General features: G+C 36.1%; 1 long non-coding RNA gene, 2 other non-coding genes and 1 pseudogene across 3 annotated transcripts; all 4 read left to right on the plus strand.

Moving 5' to 3' along the window:
- Positions 1–1,271: 1,271 nt before the first annotated feature.
- Positions 1,272–22,385, plus strand: LOC124461717. Its single transcript, XR_006955227.1, has 2 exons — positions 1,272–1,322; positions 22,246–22,385. It is a non-coding gene; the product is annotated as an uncharacterized LOC124461717 (long non-coding RNA).
- Positions 4,467–4,646, plus strand: LOC124461721. Its single transcript, XR_006955229.1, has one exon. It is a non-coding gene; the product is annotated as a 5.8S ribosomal RNA (ribosomal RNA).
- Positions 6,825–7,004, plus strand: LOC124461725. Its single transcript, XR_006955230.1, has one exon. It is a non-coding gene; the product is annotated as a 5.8S ribosomal RNA (ribosomal RNA).
- Positions 10,505–15,108, plus strand: LOC124461723 (annotated as a pseudogene).
- Positions 22,386–24,709: the final 2,324 nt, after the last annotated feature.

Here is a 24,709-nt window from a genome sequence, read left to right on the forward strand (position 1 = left end):
TTCGGTTATTTCGTCATGTTGTTGCTGTAGGATTTGAGACTCCAATTGCCTCATTTGGTGTTCTTCTTGTGATGACTTTGTACCAACGCCGCTTGTACCTGGAATGGCATCGGGATCTGGTGTTCGAGCTAATGGAAGACCTCCACGTACATCCTCCGGAATTTCCAGTAGTCTGCCTATTAGCTCCGTCTTGGAACCCTTGGTGTCCATTCCCAAAGCCACCAGCCAATTTTTTAGGCTTGCCGTAGAAATTTTGTTTAAATCTTACGACATTTTATGGAATTTTGAACCACTTCTGATATTATGGTAGTACAAACAATAGAGGTTTGTCACTTATTAATTGTTCGTTGCTTTATTTATTTGATCTGATCGCTTTGGATTATGCTTACGAACTGCCTCTCTGCTCGCAGACAGAGTAGTTAGAGAGTTAGATATTCAACAAATAAAGAGAGCATCTTCGCTTGCAAGGCAGAGCGAGAGACGCTTTATGAAATCAGAGAGTGAGGAATCAATATCAATAGTTATAACGGTGCTTAAACAGTGGTTGCAATACCACTGTTTCTTATGCTTTGGACACTGGGCCTACCAATAATAATGTTATATGTATATAACATTGTTATATGTATATAACTTAAGAGAACGAAAACGGCGGTTCCAACTGTGATCGTCATAATGTAGCCAATTGAATCGTCATTTATTTAGTGACGCAATATATATATTTAAAGAGATTCCTACTGTACCTATTAAAAGGTCAAAAGAAAAAAAATGTTATATGTATATAACTTTAGTAAATGAAAACGGCGGTGCCAACTGTCATCTTCATAATGTAGCCAAATGAATTGTCATTTATTCAGAGACACAATAAATATATTTAAAGAAATTCCTACTGTCCATATTGAAAGGTGGAAAAATAATGTTATGATATAACTTAAAAGAACGAAAACGGCGGTTCGTCATTTATTTAGTGACGCAATATATATTTTTTTTAAAGATTCCTACTGTACCTATTAAAAGGCCAAAGGAAAAAAAATGTTATATGTATATAGCTTTAATAAATGAATACGGCGGTGCCAACTGTCATCTTCATAATTTATATGCAAAAAAAAAAAAAATTTACTCAACATTTAATATTTTTCATATCATATGAAAATATTTATCATAACGTATGGGATTTATTTAATATCGCCCATTTATATGATCGATTTCGAGAGTATGTGGCACAAAACCTACTCATGATAAAGGGGTTGTTCAGTCATGTTGAAGGTTGCTCTACTTCAACGTTAATATGTCAAATGCAAAAGATAATGAAAAAGCCTACCAAGGTATGTATGATGAAACGATCTTAGGATCGTTCTCTCTGCTGAAGTTTATTCACTGGTTATATTTGAATTTATCGTTAATACTTGAATAAAGATTATGGGCATTAAATTAGTTCTTAGTTTAATTGTTCATAATCTTTAACCTTTTATATAAGAAGAGTATTTACTCTTATTTAAGTATGCATCATAAATCGTATTATGTTTGCAACTTAAATAATATGTCACTTATATAGAGCAAAAATTTTTCCATTATTAAAATCAAATTATTATTATTGAATTAATTTCTTATAATTATAAAACACTCATCTCACTTAATGTGAATGATGATATATAATTTCACGCATTAAATGTCAAATTCAAGTTAAATTTTAAATTTAATATCAAAATACAAATGTTTATTTTCTGTTGAAATGAGCAAAATTAAAGCAAATGCGATTATATATTTTGTAAGTGTAAAAATAAAGATATTTTTGAACAAATTTATTAAATATATTCAATTAATGAAAATCGAAAATGAACGCTATTAAATTATGGCCGTATTTGTAAAATGTTACCACAAGTAATATATGTATTTTAATTTATTTTATTCAAAATCGTTATTTAACAACACATTTAATAAATAACATTATTCTGGTTGATCCTGCCAGTAGTTATATGCTTGTCTCAAAGATTAAGCCATGCAACTACACACGAATTAAAAGTGAAACCGCAAAAGGCTCATTATATCAGTTATGGTTAATTAGATCGTTAACAGTTACTTGGATAACTGTGGTAAATCTAGAGCTAATACATGCAATTAAAACACGGACCTTCTGGGACGTGTGCTTTTATTAGACTAAAAGCAAGCGATCAATTGATCGTTATATTGGTTGAACTGTAGATAACATGCAGATCGTATGGTCTTGTACCGACGACAGATCTTTCAAATGTCTGCCCTATCAACTTTTGATGGTAGTATCTAGGACTACCATGGTTGCAACGGGTAACGGGAAATCAGGGTTCGATTCCGGAGAGGGAGCCTGAGAAGCGGCTACCACATCTAAGGAAGGCAGCAGGCGCGTAAATTACCCACTCCCAGCTCGGGGAGGTAGTGACGAAAAATAACAATACAGGACTCATATCCGAGGCCCTGTAATTGGAATGAGTACACTTTAAATCCTTTAACAAGGACCAATTGGAGGGCAAGTCTGGTGCCAGCAGCCGCGGTAATTCCAGCTCCAATAGCGTATATTAAAGTTGTTGCGGTTAAAACGTTCGTAGTTAAACTTGTGCTTCATACGGGTAGTACAACATACATTTGTTGTTAGTACTATACCTTTATGTATGTAAGCGTATTATCGGTGGAGTTCTTATATGCAATTAAGTACTTGTACTTTTTTATATATTCCTCCTATTTAAAAACCTACATTAGTGCTCTTAATCGAGGGTTTTTGTGGGCCGGTACAATTACTTTGAACAAATTAGAGTGCTTAAAGCAGGTTTCAAATGAATATTTGATGAATATTCTGTGCATGGGATAATGAAATAAGACCTCTGTTCTGCTTTCATTGGTTTTCAGATCAAGAGGTAATGATTAATAGAAGCAGTATGGGGGCAGTGAGAGGTGAAATTCTTGGACCGTCGTAAGACTAACTTAAGCGAAAGCATTTGCCAAAGATGTTTTCATTAATCAAGAACGAAAGTTAGAGGTTCGAAGGCGATCAGATACCGCCCTAGTTCTAAACATAAAGGATGCCAGCTAGCAATTGGGTGTAGCTACTTTTATGGCTCTCTCAGTCGCTTCCCGGGAAACCAAAGCTTTTGGGCTCCGGGGGAAGTATGGTTGCAAAGCTGAAACTTAAAGGAATTGACGGAAGGGCACCACTAGGAGTGGAGCCTGCGGCTTAGTTTGACTCAACACGGGAAAACTTACCAGCTCCGAACATAAGTGTGTAAGACAGATTGATAGCTCTTTCTCGAATCTATGGGTGGTGGTGCATGGCCGTTCTTAGTTCGTGGAGTGATTTGTCTGGTTAATTCCGATAACGAACGAGACTAAAAATATATTAAATAAATATCTTCAGGATTATAGTGTTGAAGCTTATATTGCCTTCATTCATGGTAGCAGTAAAATATTTATTGTGTTTGAATGTGTTTATATAAGTGGAGCCGTACCTGTTGATTTGTCCCATTATAAGGACACTAGCTTCTTAAATGGACAAATGGCGTCTAGCAATAATGAGATTGAGCAATAACAGGTCTGTGATGCCCTTAGATGTCCTGGGCTGCACGCGCGCTACAATGAAAGTATCAACGTGTATTTCCTAGACCGAGAGGTCCGGGTAAGCCGCTGAACCACTTTCATGCTTGGGATTGTGAACTGAAACTGTTCACATGAACTTGGAATTCCTAGTAAGTGTGAGTCATTAACTCGCATTGATTACGTCCCTGCCCTTTGTGCACACCGCCCGTCGCTACTACCGATTGAATTATTTAGTGAGGTCTCTGGACGTGATCACTGTGACGCCTTGCGTGTTACGGTTGTTTCGCAAAAGTTGACCGAACTTGATTATTTAGAGGAAGTAAAAGTCGTAACAAGGTTTCCGTAGGTGAACCTGCGGAAGGATCATTATTGTATTTTCCAACCGTTGTTAAAATAAATAAAATGAAAATGAAATTGAAGATAGCATAAAATGAAAATGAAATTGATTATTATTATTATTAAATCTGATCAGGGGAAGTCGATTTAAAACAATATTTGATTTGAAAAATTAAATTAAATTAAATTAAATTAAATTAAATTTAAATAAAGTAAAATGAGTATAAATATATAACAATCGACGGTAGAATCTTTATTTCTCTGCGTGTATATGTACCATAATATACAGGCGTTGCGTAATGTATTGGCCATTGTTGGTTTGGGCATACATTGGTTAAAGCAACATCCCAAATGTACAATGTTGTACCTGCATTTAAGGTTAACGTTTTACATAAATTGATAGTCAAGTCCAGTATTCAATCACTTATGTTAACTAAGACATTTCGCAGCATTCGTTTGGGTTAAGATTTTATTGAAGGAATTGATATATGCCAGTAAAATGGTGTATTTTTAATTTCTTTCAATAAAAATATTATTGACGTAATGAAATAAACAAACAATTTAATAATCACTCTAAGTGGTGGATCACTCGGCTCATGGGTCGATGAAGAACGCAGCAAACTGTGCGTCATCGTGTGAACTGCAGGACACATGAACATCGACATTTTGAACGCATATCGCAGTCCATGCTGTTATGGTACTTTAATTAATTTTAGAGTGCTGCTTGGACTACATATGGTTGAGGGTTGTAAGACTATGCTAAATAAGTTGTTTTAATATTTTACGAAATATTAAAGCATATGGTATATTATTGGATATATATGTATATTCATAATATTAATAATAATTGAAACACATTGGCTCACATATGTATGAGAAAAACGAAGATGTATAATTTTCTTTTTCAAATCAAATGATACTGAGGAATGTCTAGCATAAAAAATATTAAATTTTAATCTAGAATTGCCTCTTATTAATGATATGAAATGAAAAATAATTGTGTCATAATATTATTCTTCACTTAAAGTATACAATGGTTTTAATATATTAAATAATATATTTGTGTGTATATACAACCCCAACTCATATGGGGACTACCCATATAAAAGAAACTAACAAGGATTTTCTTACTAGCGGCGAGCGAAAAGAAAATAGTTCAGCACTAAGTCACTTTGTCTTTATGGCAAATGTGAGATGCAGTGTATGGAGCATCAATATTCTAGTATGAGAAATTAACGATTTAAGTCGTTCTTAAATGAGGCCATTTACCCATAGAGGGTGCCAGGCCCGTATAACGTTAATGATTACTAGATGGTGTTTCCAAAGAGTCGTGTTGCTTGATAGTGCAGCACTAAGTGGGTGGTAAACTCCATCTAAAACTAAATATAACCATGAGACCGATAGTAAACAAGTACCGTGAGGGAAAGTTGAAAAGAACTCTGAATAGAGAGTTAAATAGTACGTGAAACTGCTTAGAGGTTAAGCCCGATGAACCTGAATATCCATTATGGAAACTTCATCATTAGAGTTTTAATATATTAATAATATTATAATAATAGTGTGCATTTTTTCCATATAAGGACATAGTAATCTATTAACATAAACCAAATTTATCATAAAATATGACTTATAGTTTATTTAAATTATTTTGCTTGCATTTTAACATAGAATAAATGTCATTAATTTGATAAAGTGTCGATAGATTTATATGAATACAGTGCGTTAATTTTTCGGAATTATATAATAGCATGATTATCATTGATTTTCTGTGATGATTATATGCACTTGTATGATTAACAATGCGAAAGATTCAGGATGCCTTCGGGACCCGTCTTGAAACACGGACCAAGGAGTCTAACATATGTGCAAGTTATTGGGATATAAACCTAATAGCATAATTAACTTGACTAATAATGGGATTAGTCTTTTAACTATGTATAGATAATTAACACAATCCCGGGGCGTTCTATATAGTTATGTATAATGATATTTATATTATTTATACCTCTAACTGGAACGTACCTTGAGCATATATGCTGTGACCCGAAAGATGGTGAACTATACTTGATCAGGTTGAAGTCAGGGGAAATCCATTGTCAGAATTGAGTATTGGGGCGAAAGACCAATCGAACCATCTAGTAGCTGGTTCCTTCCGAAGTTTCCCTCAGGATAGCCGGTGCATTTAAATGTTATATAAAATAATCTTATCTGGTAAAGCGAATGATTATTTAGATTATTTAGTGAGGTCTCTGGACGTGATCACTGTGACGCCTTGCGTGTTACGGTTGTTTCGCAAAAGTTGACCGAACTTGATTATTTAGAGGAAGTAAAAGTCGTAACAAGGTTTCCGTAGGTGAACCTGCGGAAGGATCATTATTGTATTTTCCAACCGTTGTTAAAATAAATAAATACCAAATTAATATAAAGATATATAAAATGAAAATGAAATTGAAGATGAGAGCATAAAATGAAAATGAAATTGATTATTATTATTATTAAATCTGATCAGGGGAAGTTGATTTAATACAATATTTGATTTGAAAAATTTAATTAAATTAAATTTAAATAAAGTAAAATGAGTATAAATATATAACAATCGACGGTAGAATCTTTATTTCTCTGCGTGTATATGTACCATACTATACAGGCGTTGCGTAATGTATTGGCCATTGTTGGTTTGGGCATACATTGGTTAAATCAACATCCCAAATGTACAATGTTGTACCTGCATTTAAGGTTAACGTTTTACATAAATTGATAGTCAAGTCCAGTATTCAATCACTTATGTTAACTAAGACATTTCGCAGCATTCGTTTGGGTTAAGATTTTATTGAAGGAATTGATATATGCCAGTAAATTGGTGTATTTTTAATTTCTTTCAATAAAAATATTATTGACGTAATGAAATAAACAAACAATTTAATAATCACTCTAAGTGGTGGATCACTCGGCTCATGGGTCGATGAAGAACGCAGCAAACTGTGCGTCATCGTGTGAACTGCAGGACACATGAACATCGACATTTTGAACGCATATCGCAGTCCATGCTGTTATGGTACTTTAATTAATTTTAGAGTGCTGCTTGGACTACATATGGTTGAGGGTTGTAAGACTATGCTAAATAAGTTGTTTTAATATTTTACGAAATATTAAAGCATATGGTATATTATTGGATATATATGTATATTCATAATATTAATAATAATTGAAACACATTGGCTCACATATGTATGAGAAAAACGAAGATGTATAATTTTCTTTTTCAAATAAAATGATACTGAGGAATGTCTAGCATAAAAAATATTAAATTTTAATCTAGAATTGCCTCTTATTAATGATATGAAATGAAAAAATAATTGTGTCATAATATTATTCTTCACTTAAAGTATACAATGGTTTTAATATATTAAATAATATATTTGTGTGTATATACAACCCCAACTCATATGGGACTACCCATATATATATATATAGACGTAGTCGTACAACGCTCAGTACGAACAAGTGGCCCATATGACACCAGGCCCGGGCCTGTTACGAATGACCCTAAGTAAAGTTAATGTTACAACCTCTACCCACTCCGACCTAAGGGCATAGGCGTATTACATATATAAACATAAATTAAACTAAAGAAATAGAAAATATTAAATGTAATGAGATAATAGGTAACATATAAAAAGAAAACAGGATAGGTATAAATAAAGATGATTACAACTAATTACGAGCGAGGAATGACAAGATCGCAGTTTTAATACCCGGAAGCGATGTTTCGGAACCGATAACGTGCCAAAGTCTGTTGTAGTCACTACATAGTATACGAAAGGTTCATGCAGAGAATAGTTAGTTGTGCAAGTGGGAAGTATAAGCGGTGTGAAATTGCGGGTCCTTCTAGATGGAACAGAAATGTTAATTTGGCTCAACAGCTCGGAAGAGTCAATCTCACCATTCAAAAGTTTGTAAAGAAAAGTTACACCAAGCATTGTTCTACGATTAGTTAAAGAAGGAAGGTTAATTAACTGAAGTCGACTAGAATAAGATGGAAGTTGTACAGTTGGATCCCAGCGCAAATCACGAAGGGCAAAGAGTAAAAACTGTTTTGTACAGATTCTAATTTGTTTTGATAAAACTCATATTGAGGAGACCAAACACAAGATCCATATTCTAATATGGGGCGGACTAAAGAAGTAAAAAGTATTTTGGTAATATATGGATCCTTGAACTCCTTCGACCAGCGCTTCATAAAGCCAAGAACACTCTTAGCCCTACTAACAGTAGTCGATATATGCTGATTAAAACTAAGTTTGTGGTCGATTAAGATCCCCAAATCTTTTACAACCAAGGAAGTATTATTAATTTTTTCTAACGGGAAATTATTTAAAAAGTAACTCGTTAATTGGGGAGAACCTCTATAAAAAGACATAACTTTGCACTTAGAACAGTTTAGAGATAACAAGTTAGTCCTACACCACCCCTGAAAAGCATTCAGGTCAGCTTGCAAGGTATGACATGAGAGAGAGTCTACGATGCGATTAGCGATTTTTACATCATCGGCATACATAAGAACTCTGGAATTTAAAAGAACGGTGGGGAGATCATTAATAAAAATGGTAAATAATAATGGGCCAAGGTGACTGCCCTGTGGGACTCCCGATTCAACACAAATGATCTTAGAAAGAGAGGACCTAAAAAGAACCCTCTGCCTCCTATTGCTTAGATATTGTAAAATCCAAGCAAGCAGAGCATCCGGAAAGCCAACTAAATTCAGCTTATGTAATAGTAAGGCATGGTTTACCGAATCGAAAGCCTTACTGAAATCCGTATATATAACATCAGTTTGCTTTTGTTTCTTAAAACCTTGGATTACAAAAGATGTAAACTGTAAAAGGTTAGTTGTGGTAGACCTATTCTTGACAAACCCATGCTGGTATGGCGAAAAAATAGATTTACAGAAATGCTGTATTTGAGACGTCATAATTTTCTCAAACAGTTTAGGTATCGCTGACAATTTAGAAATTCCTCTGTAATTAGTGACGTCGGATTTATTGCCACATTTGTGAAGAGGTAAAATGAACGAATCCTTCCATATAGTTGGAAACTCGGACAGTGTAACGGACAACTCAAAAAGCTTAAGTAAAGGCGAGCACAATGACTCCGCACAGAACCTCAGGACACAAGCGGGAATACCGTCTGGGCCCGGTGAGTATACCGGCTTAATCGTCATTAGTTCCTTAGCTACCGAACTTTGCGTTATAATAGGATTAAGAATACAGTTGGATTTCGTTATAGGATATGGATATATCTGGCTAGAGTTGTACTTAGTAGATATGTACGTAGTCGAGAAGAAGTCAGCAAATAAATTAGAAATAGATTGATCAGAAGAGGCCGAATCATTATTAAAAACTGCAAACGATGGAAGGGAGACAGAATTTCGCTTTGAGTTAACGAAACTATAGAACTCTTTAGGATTTTCGGAGAATTGCAACTTGCAACGTTGTAAGTAATTATTATAGCATTTAGAATTAGAAACAATAAAATTCGATTTAGCAACCAAGTAACGAGACAGATCCGATGATAGACCCGTGACTTTATATTTTTTGTAATACCTAGACTTAAGATTCTTCAGTTTTGACAGCCCCCGCGTAAACCATGGTGATTTTTGCGTCACCACAGGAGACACTAGGGGTACACAGTCATTAAGATCGAGTCAACAGTGGTATAAAATAAAGAAATGGCGGAATTCATATCCGTACAAGTGTATAAATTAGTCCAATCGGTATTAAGAAAGGCATTGTTTAGTGCGACAAAGTCAGTCTTCCGAAAACATCGGGTGCTTACCGTAGGATCACACTCGGAGATGGGCTCGCGGCTGGGAAACTCAATAGATAACTCTAAAGTTGGATGATAACTATCCTCTGGTAACACCATTGGACTAGTTCTAGATACTTCACAAAAGCTAGGATCAGAAGTAAAAATCAGATCCAGAAATCTGCCAGACGTATTAGAAATCGAATTCAGCTGGGCCAACGAAAGCTCAAGCAGACCATCAATAAAATCATGACACCCAGAGGGCAGCAACGTTTTGCTACCATTAACTGTTGACCAAGTCATAGTGGGCAGGTTAAAGTCCCCTAGGACAATTAATAAGTCTCTGTCAGAAAGTAGTTCAACTATAAATTTAATAGAATCTAAGTGTAGTAAATAGGTTGGCCATTCCGATTGGGGTGGAATGTAAGAACAGGTAACAAAAATGGAAAAACGACTAAAAGATACCTTAACGCATATAAATTCGATAGTACTTGAGACAGGTATTGTTATCAGACCCGATGATAGGGCGGAATCTACAGCAATAAGAACTCCACCACCCCTACGATCAGTACGATCACGTCTAAAAATATTGAAATTAGAGGGTAGAACTGTGGCGTCAAAAACGTCAGGTTTTAACCAAGTCTCAGTAAAGACAATAAGGTCAAAATCAAAAGACAGACTATCTACAAAGAGTTTAGTAAGTTTAGTATTAAGGCCTCTGACATTCTGATAGCCGACAGAGAAGGAAGTTGTTAGTTTTTTGATAGAGTAGAAGAAGGAATAGATAAGGAAGGAGTGGGAATAGATGAGGAAGAAAGAGGAATAGATGGTGAAGGAAATATAAATATAAATATAAAAGAAACTAACAAGGATTTTCTTACTAGCGGCGAGCGAAAAGAAAATAGTTCAGCACTAAGTCACTTTGTCTTTATGGCAAATGTGAGATGCAGTGTATGGAGCATCAATATTCTAGTATAAGAAATTAACGATTTAAGTCGTTCTTAAATGAGGCCATTTACCCATAGAGGGTGCCAGGCCCGTATAACGTTAATGATTACTAGATGGTGTTTCCAAAGAGTCGTGTTGCTTGATAGTGCAGCACTAAGTGGGTGGTAAACTCCATCTAAAACTAAATATAACCATGAGACCGATAGTAAACAAGTACCGTGAGGGAAAGTTGAAAAGAACTCTGAATAGAGAGTTAAATAGTACGTGAAACTGCTTAGAGGTTAAGCCCGATGAACCTGAATATCCATTATGGAAAATTCATCATTAGAGTTTTAATATATTAATAATATTATAATAATAGTGTGCATTTTTTCCATATAAGGACATTGTAATCTATTAACATAAACCAAATTTATCATAAAATATGACTTATAGTTTATTTAAATTATTTTGCTTGCATTTTAACATAGAATAAATGTCATTAATTTGATAAAGTGTCGATAGATTTATATGAATACAGTGCGTTAATTTTTCGGAATTATATAATAGCATGATTATCATTGATTTTCTGTGATGATTATATGCACTTGTATGATTAACAATGCGAAAGATTCAGGATGCCTTCGGGTCCCGTCTTGAAACACGGACCAAGGAGTCTAACATATGTGCAAGTTATTGGGATATAAACCTAATAGCATAATTAACTTGACTAATAATGGGATTAGTTTTTAACTATTTATAGATAATTAACACAATCCCGGGGCGTTCTATATAGTTATGTATAATGATATTTATATTATTTATACCTCTAACTGGAACGTACCTTGAGCATATATGCTGTGACCCGAAAGATGGTGAACTATACTTGATCAGGTTGAAGTCAGGGGAAATCCATTGTCAGAATTGAGTATTGGGGCGAAAGACCAATCGAACCATCTAGTAGCTGGTTCCTTCCGAAGTTTCCCTCAGGATAGCCGGTGCATTTAAATGTTATATAAAATAATCTTATCTGGTAAAGCGAATGATTAGAGGCCTTAGGGTCGAAACGATCTTAACCTATTCTCAAACTTTAAATTGGTAAGAACCTTAACTTTCTTGATATGAAGTTTAAGGTTATGATATATTGTGCCCAGTGGGCCACTTTTGGTAAGCAGAACTGGCGCTGTGGGATGAACCAAACGTAATGATACGGTGCCCAAATTAACAACTCATACAGAAACCATGAAAGGAGTTGGTTGCTTAAAACAGCAGGACGGTGACTATGGAAGTCGAAATCCGCTAAGGAGTGTGTAACAACTCACCTGCCGAAGCAACTAGCCCTTAAAATGGATGGCGCTTAAGTTGTATACCTATAAATTACCACTAAAGTAGATGATTTATATTATTTATAATATAAATTTTAAAACTTTAGTCAGTAGGAAGGTACAATGGCGTGCTTAGAAGTGTTTGGCGTAAGCCTGCATGGAGCCGCCATTGGTACAGATCTTGGTGGTAGTAGCAAATAATCGAATGAGACCTTGGAGGACTGAAGTGGAGAAGGGTTTCGTGTGAACAGTGGTTGATCACGAGTTAGTCGGTCCTAAGTTCAAGGCGAAAGCCGAAAATTTTCAAGTTTTAAAAATGTCAAATGAAATAATAAATAATAAAACACTTGAATAATTTTGAACGAAAGGGAATACGGTTCCAATTCCGTAACCTGTTGAGTATCCGTTTGTTATTAAATATGGGCCTCGTGCTCATCCTGGCAAGAGGAACGACCATAAAGAAGCCGTCAAGAGGTATCGGAAGAGTTTGCTTTTCTGTTTCTGTTCTGTAGATGGGCTAGAAGAGCATGACATATACTGTTGTGTCGATATTTTCTCCTCGGACCTTGAAAATTTATGGTGGGGATACGCAAACTTCTCAACAGGCCGTACCAATATCCGCAGCTGGTCTCCAAGGTGAAGAGTCTCTAGTCGATAGAATAATGTAGGTAAGGGAAGTCGGCAAATTAGATCAGTAACTTCGGGATAAGGATTGGCTCTGAAGATTGAGATAGTCGGGCTTGATTGGGAAACAATAACATGGTTTATGTGCTCGTTCTGGGTAAATAGAGTTTCTATCATTTATGATAGTTATTTGTTCCCCGGATAGTTAGTTACGTAGCCAATTGTGGAACTTTCTTGCTAAAATTTTTAAGAATACTAATTTTTAATTAGTTTTTTTAAATTATAACGATTATCAATTAACAATCAATTCAGAACTGGCACGGACTTGGGTAATCCGACTGTCTAATTAAAACAAAGCATTGTGATGGCCCTAGCGGATGTTGACACAATGTGATTTCTGCCCAGTGCAGTTGAGACGGTTTGGTCAGCGATAACGCCACGCGACCTGAGGGAAAATAAAATAAAGTTGTCAAGTGCTCCGGGTCCTGATGGTATCACTCCAAGAACAGCCAGGAGTGTACCCTTAGGCATTATGCTACGCATAATGAACCTGATTCTCTGGTGCGGCAAAATACCATTCTCTACCCGACTGGCCAGAACTATCTTCATTCCGAAGACTGTGACGGCAAATCGACCGCAAGACTTTCGTCCAATAACAGTCCCGTCGGTTTTGGTCAGGCAATTAAACGCTGTTCTGGCTTCTCGATTGGCTTCTAAAGTCAACTGGGATCCAAGGCAACGCGGTTTCCTACCTACCGATGAGTGTGCTGATAATGCGACGTTGGTTGATCTCATTTTGAGGGAGCACCATAAACGGTGGAAGTCATGTTACCTTGCGACGGTGGATGTCAGCAAGGCTTTTGACTCAGTATCACACCAGGCCATTATCAAGACTTTACAGGCCTATGGTGCTCCAACAAACTTTGTCAGCTTTATAGAAGAACAGTATAAGGGCGGCGGAACCTCCCTCAATGGGGCAGGATGGAGTTCAGAGGTGTTTATACGCGCGCGGGGCGTTAAGCAAGGTGACCCTCTGTCTCCATTACTATTTAATGGTATAATTGATAGATTACTTAGGTCCTACCCCAGAGAGATTGGTGCCAAAGTCGGAAATACCATGACAAGCGCGTCAGCGTTCGCGGATGATCTAGTGCTATTTGCGGAAACTCCGTTGGGGCTTCAAACATTGTTGGATACCACGGTAGGCTTCCTAGCCTCCGTGGGACTCTCACTTAATGCTGGTAAGTGCTTCACTGTCAGTATAAACGGGCAAGCCAAGCAGAAGTGTACTGTCGTAGAACGACGGAGCTTTTGTGTAGGTGAGCGCGAGTGTCCTTCAATGAAGCGTACTGAAGAGTGGAAGTATTTAGGTATCCGGTTCGCTGTGGATGGGCGGGCTCGGTATAGTCCAGCAGACGACCTCGGTCCGAAGCTGTTAAGATTAACAAGAGCCCCTCTGAAACCACAACAGAAGTTATTTGCACTTAGGACTGTCCTTATCCCACAACTCTATCACCAACTAACACTTGGGAATTTGATGATAGGCGTCCTAAGAAAATGTGACAGATTGGTACGGCAATTCGTAAGGAGATGGTTAGATCTCCCACTGGATGTACCAGTTGCGTACTTTCACGCCTTCCACACTTGTGGGGGTCTCGGGATTCCGTCAATTAGATGGATGGCACCGATGCTGCGTCTGACGCGATTGAGCATGATTAAATGGCCCCACCTCGAACAACCCGAGGTAGCTAGCTCTTACATTGACGACGAATTGCAAAGGGCTTGAGATAGATTAAAGGCGGAAAATGTGCAGTTGTGTTCGCGTCCAGGCAAACATTGCCAGGTAGGGATCGGCCTATCGATCCTTTTGGTTTAAAGAGTTTTTAACAAGAGGTGTCAGAAAAGTTACCATAGGGATAACTGGCTTGTGGCGGCCAAGCGTTCATAGCGACGTCGCTTTTTGATCCTTCGATGTCGGCTCTTCCTATCATTGTGAAGCAAAATTCACCAAGCGTTGGATTCTTCACCCATGCAAGGGAACGTAAGCTGGGTTTAGACCGTCGTGAGACAGGTTAGTTTTACCCTACTAATGACAAAACGTTGTTGCGACAGCATTCCTGCGTAGTACGATAGGAACCGCAGGTACGGACCAATGGCACAATACTTGTTCGAGCGAACAGTGGTATGACGCTACGTCCGTTGGATTATGCCTGAACGCCTCTAAGGTCGTATCCGTGCTGGACTGCAATGATAAATAAGGGGCAATTTGCATTGTATGGCTTCTAAACCATTAAAAGTTTATTTTATAAACGACAATGGATGTGATGCCAATGTTATTTGTAACATAGTAAATTGGGAGGATCTTCGATCACCTGATGCCGCGCTAGTTACTTATTAAGACATTATTTAATACAATGACAAAGCCTAGAATCAATTGTAAACGACTTTTGTAACAGGCAAGGTGTTGTAAGTGGTTGAGGAGCTGCCATACTGCGATCCACTGAAGCTTATCCTTTGCTTGATGATTCGAATTTTTTTTTAATTGCTGATGTACTTTTATTATATGGGAGAGTATTTCATATAATAATAAGTTCATTTCTATCCTCTTTTTTTTAGGTAGCCAAATGTATCGTCATTTCTTTAGTGACGCAATGAATTTACTTTAAGAGATTCCTGCTCTTCATATTTTAATGGGTGAAAAAAAATTGTATATATATATATAAGTTAAAAGAACGAATACGGCGTTTCCAACTGTTATCGTCATGATGTAGCCAAATGAATCGTCATTTATTTAGTGACGCAATATACATACTTAAAGAGATTCCTACTGTTCATATTGAAAGGTGGAAAAATAATGTTATATGTATGGTAGTACAAACAATAGGGGTTTGTCACTTATTAATTGTTCGTTGATTTATTTATTTGATCTGATCGCTTTGGATTATGCTTACGAACTGCCTCTCTGCTCGCAGACAGAGTAGTTAGAGAGTTAGATATTCAACAAATAAAGAGAGCATCTTCGCTTGCAAGGCAGAGCATGAGACGCTTTATGAAATCAGAGAGTGACGAATCAATATCAATAGTTATAACGGTGCTTAAACAGTGGTTTCAATACCACTGTTTCTTATGCTTTGGACACTGGGCCTACTACAACTCGGCCGTCCTGACTTTAAGATTGTCCTAAATCTCTGCTTTACTTTATTATTCTGACGAACTTTGTCATGTAACGTTAACATAAATTTACAATTTGAATATTTTCTTATTCTATAGTGAAATATTTACAATTTAATTATATTCTTAAACCTAGTACCGATGTATATATATATATATATATATAATTTGCTAACAATTTCCACTATTTACTATTTTTACACCATTTTTTTATCCAATGTCTAATATTCTGAGCACTCCAGACGCCTGGAATTTTTTTAAAATTTTTGCTATTATATACGGCCCTTTTTTTTCGGTATTAACTTCCTCGTTATTCCTGCGGTACTATCAAAATTTTTAACCATTATATAATCACCCTCTTTATATTCCGGTGTAACTTTCTTTTTATTGTTATAGTATTTTTCATTATCGGCCTGAGCTAACCGTTGATTTAATTCTGCCTGTTTTCTAATATTTTCTATATTTCTGTCACTGACTTCGTCTAATTTTGTCACTTCGTCTAACTTTTCTTTCAAATCATCACTAACCTCTCCTTTTTGTACTAAACCAAAAAGCATCTTAGCAGGCAATTTTTTGATGCTACGATGTTGTGTATTGTTTAACGAAAATTCGACTTTTTCAATGACCACATCCCAATACAAACCATTCTCAGGTTCAGGGAGTTTTGCAATCATAGGTCCTAGACTTCTATTAATCCTTTCCACTTGTCCATTTGCTTGTGGCGATCCCGTAGCTATTTTTATATGTTTTATATTCGCGTCTTTCATGAAATTTTCAAATTCTCAGATGTAAAACAACTGCCTCGATCCGATATTATACATTTCGGTCTACTATATGATCTAAAATAATCTCCTAATGCTTTAGTGACCTCTTTAGTGTTTGTAGTTTTCGTGGTGTATAATCTAACAAATTTTGTAAACGCATCTACAACCACTAAAATATGCTTCTTTGATCTTCCTGAATCTACCGGTCCATAATGATCAATGTGAACTGTATCAACGGGCTTATTTCCTTTCGGTATACTATGCAAAAGACCATCTCCTTTTCCTGTTTTCGGTGAATACGCTATACATTTCAAACAATTTCTTATATGTTTTATTGTCTTCTCATTTATGTTTGGAAACCAGTATCCTCTTCCTATTGCTTCTATCATTTTGTCCCTGCCAATATGCCCTAATTCGTCATGATATTTATATAATACATGCTCTTCCATATCTTCCGGTACATAAAATACAACCCTTCTATCATTTGTTTTCCTATATAATATACCATTCCGCATTTCGTACAGTTTGTGTTACCTTTCTTCTAAATATTTTTTATACTCTGAATCTTTTCATCTTTTGATTGGCAAATAACTAAATTTGTTTCAAAACTATTAGCTTCTGTGATCATAATGTTTGTGCCCCTACTCAACACATCTACATGTTGCATTTGTTTGCCAGATCTATGCACTAGCTCGTACAGTATTCCTGTAATTCTAACGCCCATCTAGCAATTCTTGGATTAAGCTCTACTTTATTTAAAGTCAAAGTCAACGAATTACAATCCGTTAGTATTCTAAAACGTTTTCCTTGGTCATAAATTCTAAATCTGCGTAACGCATATATTATTGCTAGTGTTTCTAGCTCAAAACTGTGGTATTTCGCCTCAGTCACTGTAGTGCGTTTGGGAAAAATAAGAAATTGGGTGCCGCCTATCCTCTTTTCTTTGAAGCAGAACTGCTCCAAACCCTAAAGCACTGGCATCACAGTGTAATTCAGTTTCATCGTTAGGATTATAGATAGCCAATACAGGAGCTTTAATAAATTTCTTTTTTAAATTTAAAAAACAATTCAACTCATTTTCTCCAAATTCAAACTGTTTATCCTTCTTTAATAAATCATACAACGGCTTGGCTTCTATTGAAAAATCTTTAATGAATCTCCCAAAATAGGAACACAAGCATAAAAAGCTGTGAACTGCTTACGTCTTGTCTGGATAATTTTTTATTGCTTCTAAACTCTTTTCATCCACCTGTATTCCCTCTTCTGTGATTAAATATCCTAAATATTTTACACTAGCTTGCATAAACTCGCATTTGTCCATTCTAAGCTCTAATTTGTTCTGCACTAATCTCTTGAATACTTCTTTTAACGTTTCTAAATGTTCCTCAATATTTTTGCTGGCAATCATTATATCATCCATATATAAAATTATGTTTTCCCTAATCATGTCATCAAAAATGCTGTTTATAAACCGTTGAAACACATGCGGTGCATTTTTTAATCCCATTGGCATCCTAAGAAATTCATACTGGCCTAATGGTGTTACAAACGATGTAAATTTAACCGACTCCTTGTCCATGAACATATGAAAATATCTATTTTTTAAATCCAATTTTGTGAATACTTTCTTTTGTGCTAAACGATCTAGGAGATCGTCTATTAATGGTAATGGATAGTTATCTTTAGCCATACTTTTGTTCGATTTTCTAAAGTCTATACATAGCCGCAAATCTCCTGTTTTCTTTTTGACCAAAACTATCGGCGATGCATATGCTGAATTACTGGGTTGTATAATCCCTTCTTGTAAATAATCATCTATTAATATCTGTAATTTCTCTTTTTCCGTATATGATATCCTTCTAGGTGAACAACTAAAGTGTTTCGTATTTTCAAGAGTTATCTTCATTTCACATCTAAAATCTGGATTCTCTGATCCGTTCGCCCAATATAGCATTCTTCTAACAGTTTGACAAACTTACATCGAGTTCTAAAATCAACACTTTCACCGATGTTGTATACAAGTTCTTCTTTTGCATTGTCTAATAAATTGATTTCTAACATTTCTTTCTCAAAATTTTCTACCAACACATTTCTAATATTAATTTCTACATCTTTCATTTTTTCTCCTTTATCTACATTACTAACAATTTTTCTCTCATCTTTACTAACAACTTGACTTTCTATTCCGTTTTCATTTCCAGTATTTCACCTAAATAATTTTTTGATTTTCTAACAAATTTTGACTTTCTATTCCGTTATCATTTTTCAGCATTTTATCTAAATAATTTTCCTGATTTTCCAACAAATTTCGTTCGCTTTTTTCCAACGTAATCATTTTCAACGCATCTGGATTAATTTCTAAATTACATTTTTTCATAAAATCTCTACCCAATACTAAGTCGGTACTCATAGATTCGTCAGGCACAACCATTACATCAAAATGAATTTTTATTGAATTTTTCAAAATATAACATTGTATTTTTCCAAAAATTTGTAATGGACTTTGATTTAGCCCGCAAAAGTTTTCAAAATTATCATTTAGCTGCACATCCTTAGGCACTTTTGATGTTTTTATAAACGAAATGGCACGGCCGAATCTATGAGGCACTCTGTAAATATTGGTTTATGAATATAGTCTCTTAAAAATAATTTAATATATCTTACATAATTGTTTACTTCGTCCTTTAGCTTCTTCCTTTGCGGGCACTGCGCTATGAGGTGCTCCTTGGCACCACACCCATAACAAGATCCACGAACACGTAAAGGTTTTAGGCAATCCTTCGCCCAATGATTTCTTGAATTACAATGGTGGCACCTCGAGTCCTTGGGTACTCTGTTTTGCCTTTCGACGAACTTCTTACTTGGCAGCCGAACCTCCGCAAATGCTTTTAAAAACTGGTTTGGCTTGTCAAAACATTGTACACGCGCTTGTATACGCATGCTCTCCAATGGAATTCCCTCTATGATGAAATCTAGTAGCTCGTCGTCCTCAATATTGACGTGTTGGGCTAGCTTCACCTTATTCTCAAAGTATTCTGAAAATCGCTCGGTATCTCTCCAGACACGGGCCTCAAAAGCACGCCGCAACTCTGCTTTCGATTTCCTGGAACCAAATGCCAACACCAACTCGTCCAACAACTTGTCCACTGACTCCAATATACGTTTTGAGTTTGCATGTAGCCATTGTAGTGCATTGGTCTTAAGTTTTCCAACGCAAAGCAAATGACGTTGATTCTCGCTGAGTTCACACAATGCAGACACATTATTTAATTGTACAATCCAATTTTGTACGTCTGGTCCGCCATTATATTCCAGCAGCATTTCCTTAGCCATCTGGTAGCCAGCATAAGTCCAATTATTTATTTTCTGCTCAGCTACTCTGGTCACATTGTTCTGCTGGTCCATTGCTGTTGCCATCTCTGTTACACGCTCGCGCTCCGAACTCTCTTCGTCGTTTTCATCGTCTGCTTTTGACGTATGTTCGTCGCCACTCTCATTTTCATCGCGTCTATTGCAATCTCGCTTTTGCATGGCGCCGACGCGTATATCGCTGTCTCGCTCTTGCATGGCGTCGCCGCTTGCGACTGCGATATGCAAACTTTCTAGAAGTTTCTTGGCTTCTTTTATTTCGTTGCGTAGACCCTTTAACATAACTGTACTTTCGGTTATTTCGTCATGTTGTTGCTGTAGGATTTGAGACTCCAATTGCCTCATTTGGTGTTCTTCTTGTGATGACTTTGTACCAACGCCGCTTGTACCTGGAATGGCATCGGGATCTGGTGTTCGAGCTAATGGAAGACCTCCACGTACATCCTCCGGAATTTCCAGTAGTCTGCCTATTAGCTCCGTCTTGGAACCCTTGGTGTCCATTCCCAAAGCCACCAGCCAATTTTTTAGGCTTGCCGTAGAAATTTTGTTTAAATCTTACGACATTTTATGGAATTTTGAACCACTTCTGATATTATGGTAGTACAAACAATAGAGGTTTGTCACTTATTAATTGTTCGTTGCTTTATTTATTTGATCTGATCGCTTTGGATTATGCTTACGAACTGCCTCTCTGCTCGCAGACAAGTAGTTAGAGAGTTAGATATTCAACAAATAAAGAGAGCATCTTCGCTTGCAAGGCAGAGCGAGAGACGCTTTATGAAATCAGAGAGTGAGGAATCAATATCAATAGTTATAACGGTGCTTAAACAGTGGTTGCAATACCACTGTTTCTTATGCTTTGGACACTGGGCCTACCAATAATAATGTTATATGTATATAACATTGTTATATGTATATAACTTAAGAGAACGAAAACGGCGGTTCCAACTGTGATCGTCATAATGTAGCCAATTGAATCGTCATTTATTTAGTGACGCAATATATATATTTAAAGAGATTCCTACTGTACCTATTAAAAGGTCAAAAGAAAAAAAATGTTATATGTATATAACTTTAGTAAATGAAAACGGCGGTGCCAACTGTCATCTTCATAATGTAGCCAAATGAATCGTCATTTATTTAGTGACGCAATATATATATTTAAAGAGATTCCTACTGTACCTATTGAAAGGTGGAAAAATAATGTTATGATATAACTTAAAAGAACGAAAACGGCGGTTCGTCATTTATTTAGTGACGCAATATATATATTTTTTAAAGATTCCTACTGTACCTATTAAAAGGCCAAAAGAAAAAAAAATGTTATATGTATATAGCTTTAATAAATGAATACGGCCGTGCCAACTGTCATCTTCATAATTTATATGCAAAAAAAAAAAAATTTACTCAACATTTAAAATTTTTCATATCATATGAAAATATTTATCATAACGTATGGGATTTATTTAATATCGCCCATTTATATGATCGATTTCGAGAGTATGTGGCACAAAACCTACTCATGATAAAGGGGTTGTTCAGTCATGTTGAAGGTTGCTCTACTTCAACGTTAATAACGGGTGTTTTTTTAAGCGTTTGGTTTTTAAAATTGAAATGAAACACACAAAATTTGAATATTATTGTTAAATTTTTATTTGAGATGATAAAACAAACTAAAATAATCCAGTGGTGTAATGTCACATGACCGCGGTGGCCAACTGACGGGTCCAAAACGAGAGATTAATTGTTCACCGAACTCATCTTTCAATAGGTCCATTGTCTCACGTGCTGTGTGGCATGTGGCACCGTCTTGTTGAAACCACATATCAACCAGATCATTATCTCTCATTTTGGGCAAAAAAAAGTCTGTTATCATCGAACGATAACGCTGTCCATTGACGGTGACGTGGCGACCGTTATCGTCTTTGAAGAAAAATGGTCCAATGATAGCGCCAGCCCATAAACCGCACCCGTCAGTTGGCCACCGCGGTCATGTGACATTACACCACTGGATTATTTTTTGTGGGGATATGTAAAGTCATTAGTTTACCAGGACAAACCAACGTCAATTGGTGCATTGGAAGACAATATCAGTCGTGTTATTGGCGAAATTCCCTTAGACATGCTGGAAAAAGTGGTGCAAAATTGGACCTTCCGTGTTGATCACTTGAAACGCAGTCGCGACCAACATTTACATGAAGTCATTTTTAAAAAGTAAAAAGTGGCAGAGTTTGTTTTATCATCTCAAATAAAAATTTAACAATAATATTCAAATTTTGTGTTTCATTTCAATTTAAAAAACCAAACGCTTAAAAAAACACCCGTTATGTCAAATGCAAAAGATAATGAAAAAGCCTACCAAGGTATTCTAAGGTGTATGATGAAACGATCTTAGGATCGTTCTCTCTGCTGAAGTTTATTCACTGGTTATATTTGGATTTATCGTTAATACTTGAATAAAGATTATGGGCATTAAATTAGTTCTTAGTTTAATTGTTCATAATCTTTAACCTTTTATATAAGAAGAGTATTTACTCTTATTTAAGTATGCATCATAAATCGTATTATGTTTGCAATTTAAATAATATGTCACTTATATAGAGCAAAAATTTTTCCATTATTAAAATCAAATTATTATTATTGAATTAATTTCTTATAATTATAAAACACTCATCTCACTTAATGTGAATGATGATATATAATTTCACGCATTAAATGTCAAATTCAAGTTAAATTTTAAATTTAATATCAAAATACAAATGTTTATTTTTGTTGAAATGAGCAAAATTAAAGCAAATGCGATTATATATTTTGTAAGTGTAAAAATAAAGATATTTTTGAACAAATTTATTAAATATATTCAATTAATGAAAATCGAAAATGAACGCTATTAAATTATGGCCGTATTTGTAAAATGTTACCACAAGTAATATATGTATTTTAATTTATTTTATTCAAAATCGTTATTTAACAACACATTTAATAATAAATCAGTTATGGTTCCTTAGATCGTTAACAGTTACTTGGATAACTGTGGTAAATCTAGAGCTAATATATGCAATTAAAACACGGACCTTCTGGGACGTGTGTTTTTATTAGACTAAAAGCAAGCGATCAATTGATCGTTATATTGGTTGAACTGTAGATAACATGCAGATCGTATGGTCTTGTACCGACGACAGATCTTTCAAATGTCTGCCCTATCAACTTTTGATGATAGTATCTAGGACTACCATGGTTGCAATGGGTAACGGGGAATCAGGGTTCGATTTCGGAGAGGGAGCCTGAGAAGCGGCTACCACATCTAAGGAAGGCAGCAGGCGCGTAAATTACCCACTCCCAGCTCGGGGAGGTAGTGACGAAAAATAACAATACAGGACTCATATCCGAGGCCCTGTAATTGGAATGAGTACACTTTAAATCCTTTAACAAGGACCAAGTTGAGGGCAAGTCTGGTGCCAGCAGCCGCGGTAATTCCAGCTCCAATAGCTTATATTAAAGTTGTTGCGGTTAAAACGTTCGTAGTTGAACTTGTGCTTCATACGGGTAGTACAACATACATTTGTAGTGAGTACTATACCTTTATGTATGTAAGCGTATTATGGGTGGAGTTCTTATATGTAATTAAGTACTTGTACTTTTAAATATATTCCTCCTATTTAAAAACCTACATTAGTGCTCTTAATCGAGTGTTTTTGTGGCCAGGTACAATTACTTTGAACAAATTAGAGTGCTTAAAGCAGGCTTCAAATGCCAGAATATTCTGTGCATGGGATAATGAAATAAGACCTCTGTTCTGCTTTCATTGGATTTCAGATCAAGAGGTAATGATTAATAGAAGCAGTTTGGGGGCATTAGTATTACGACGCGAGAGGTGAAATTCTTGGACCGTCGTAAGACTAACTTAAGCGAAAGCATTTGCCAAAGATGTTTTCATTAATCAAGAACGAAAGTTAGAGGTTCGAAGGCGATCAGATACCGCCCTAGTTCTAACCATAAACGATGCCAGCTAGCAATTGGGTGTAGCTACTTTTATGGCTCTCTCAGTCGCTTCCCGGGAAACCAAAGCTTTTGGGCTCCGGGGGAAGTATGGTTGCAAAGCTGAAACTTAAAGGAATTGACGGAAGGGCACCACCAGGAGTGGAGCCTGCGGCTTAATTTGACTCAACACGGGAAAACTTACCAGCTCCGAACATAAGTGTGTAAGACAGATTGATAGCTCTTTCTCGAATCTATGGGTGGTGGTGCATGGCCGTTCTTAGTTCGTGGAGTGATTTGTCTGGTTAATTCCGATAACGATCGAGACTAAAAATATATTAAATAAATATCTTCAGGATTATAGTGTTGAAGCTTATATTGCCTTCATTCATGGTAGCAGTAAAATATTTATTGTGTTTGAATGTGTTTATATAAGTGGAGCCGTGTAGATTTGTCCCATTATAAGGACACTAGCTTCTTAAATGGACAAATTGCGTCTAGCAATAATGAGATTGAGCAATAACAGGTCTGTGATGCCCTTAGATGTCCTGGGCTGCACGCGCGCTACAATGAAAGTATCAATGTGTATTTCCTAGACCGAGAGGTCCGGGTAAGCCGCTGAACCACTTTCATGCTTGGGATTGTGAACTGAAACTGTTCACATGAACTTGGAATTCCTAGTAAGTGTGAGTCATTAACTCGCATTGATTACGTCCCTGCCCTTTGTGCACACCGCCCGTCGCTACTACCGATTGAATTATTTAGTGAGGTCTCTGGACGTGATCACTGTGACGCCTTGCGTGTTACGGTTGTTTCGCAAAAGTTGACCGAACTTGATTATTTAGAGGA

The sequence above is a fragment of the Drosophila willistoni genome, unplaced genomic scaffold (assembly GCF_018902025.1).
Source record: "Drosophila willistoni isolate 14030-0811.24 unplaced genomic scaffold, UCI_dwil_1.1 Seg608, whole genome shotgun sequence".
Taxonomy (NCBI): domain Eukaryota; kingdom Metazoa; phylum Arthropoda; class Insecta; order Diptera; family Drosophilidae; genus Drosophila; species Drosophila willistoni.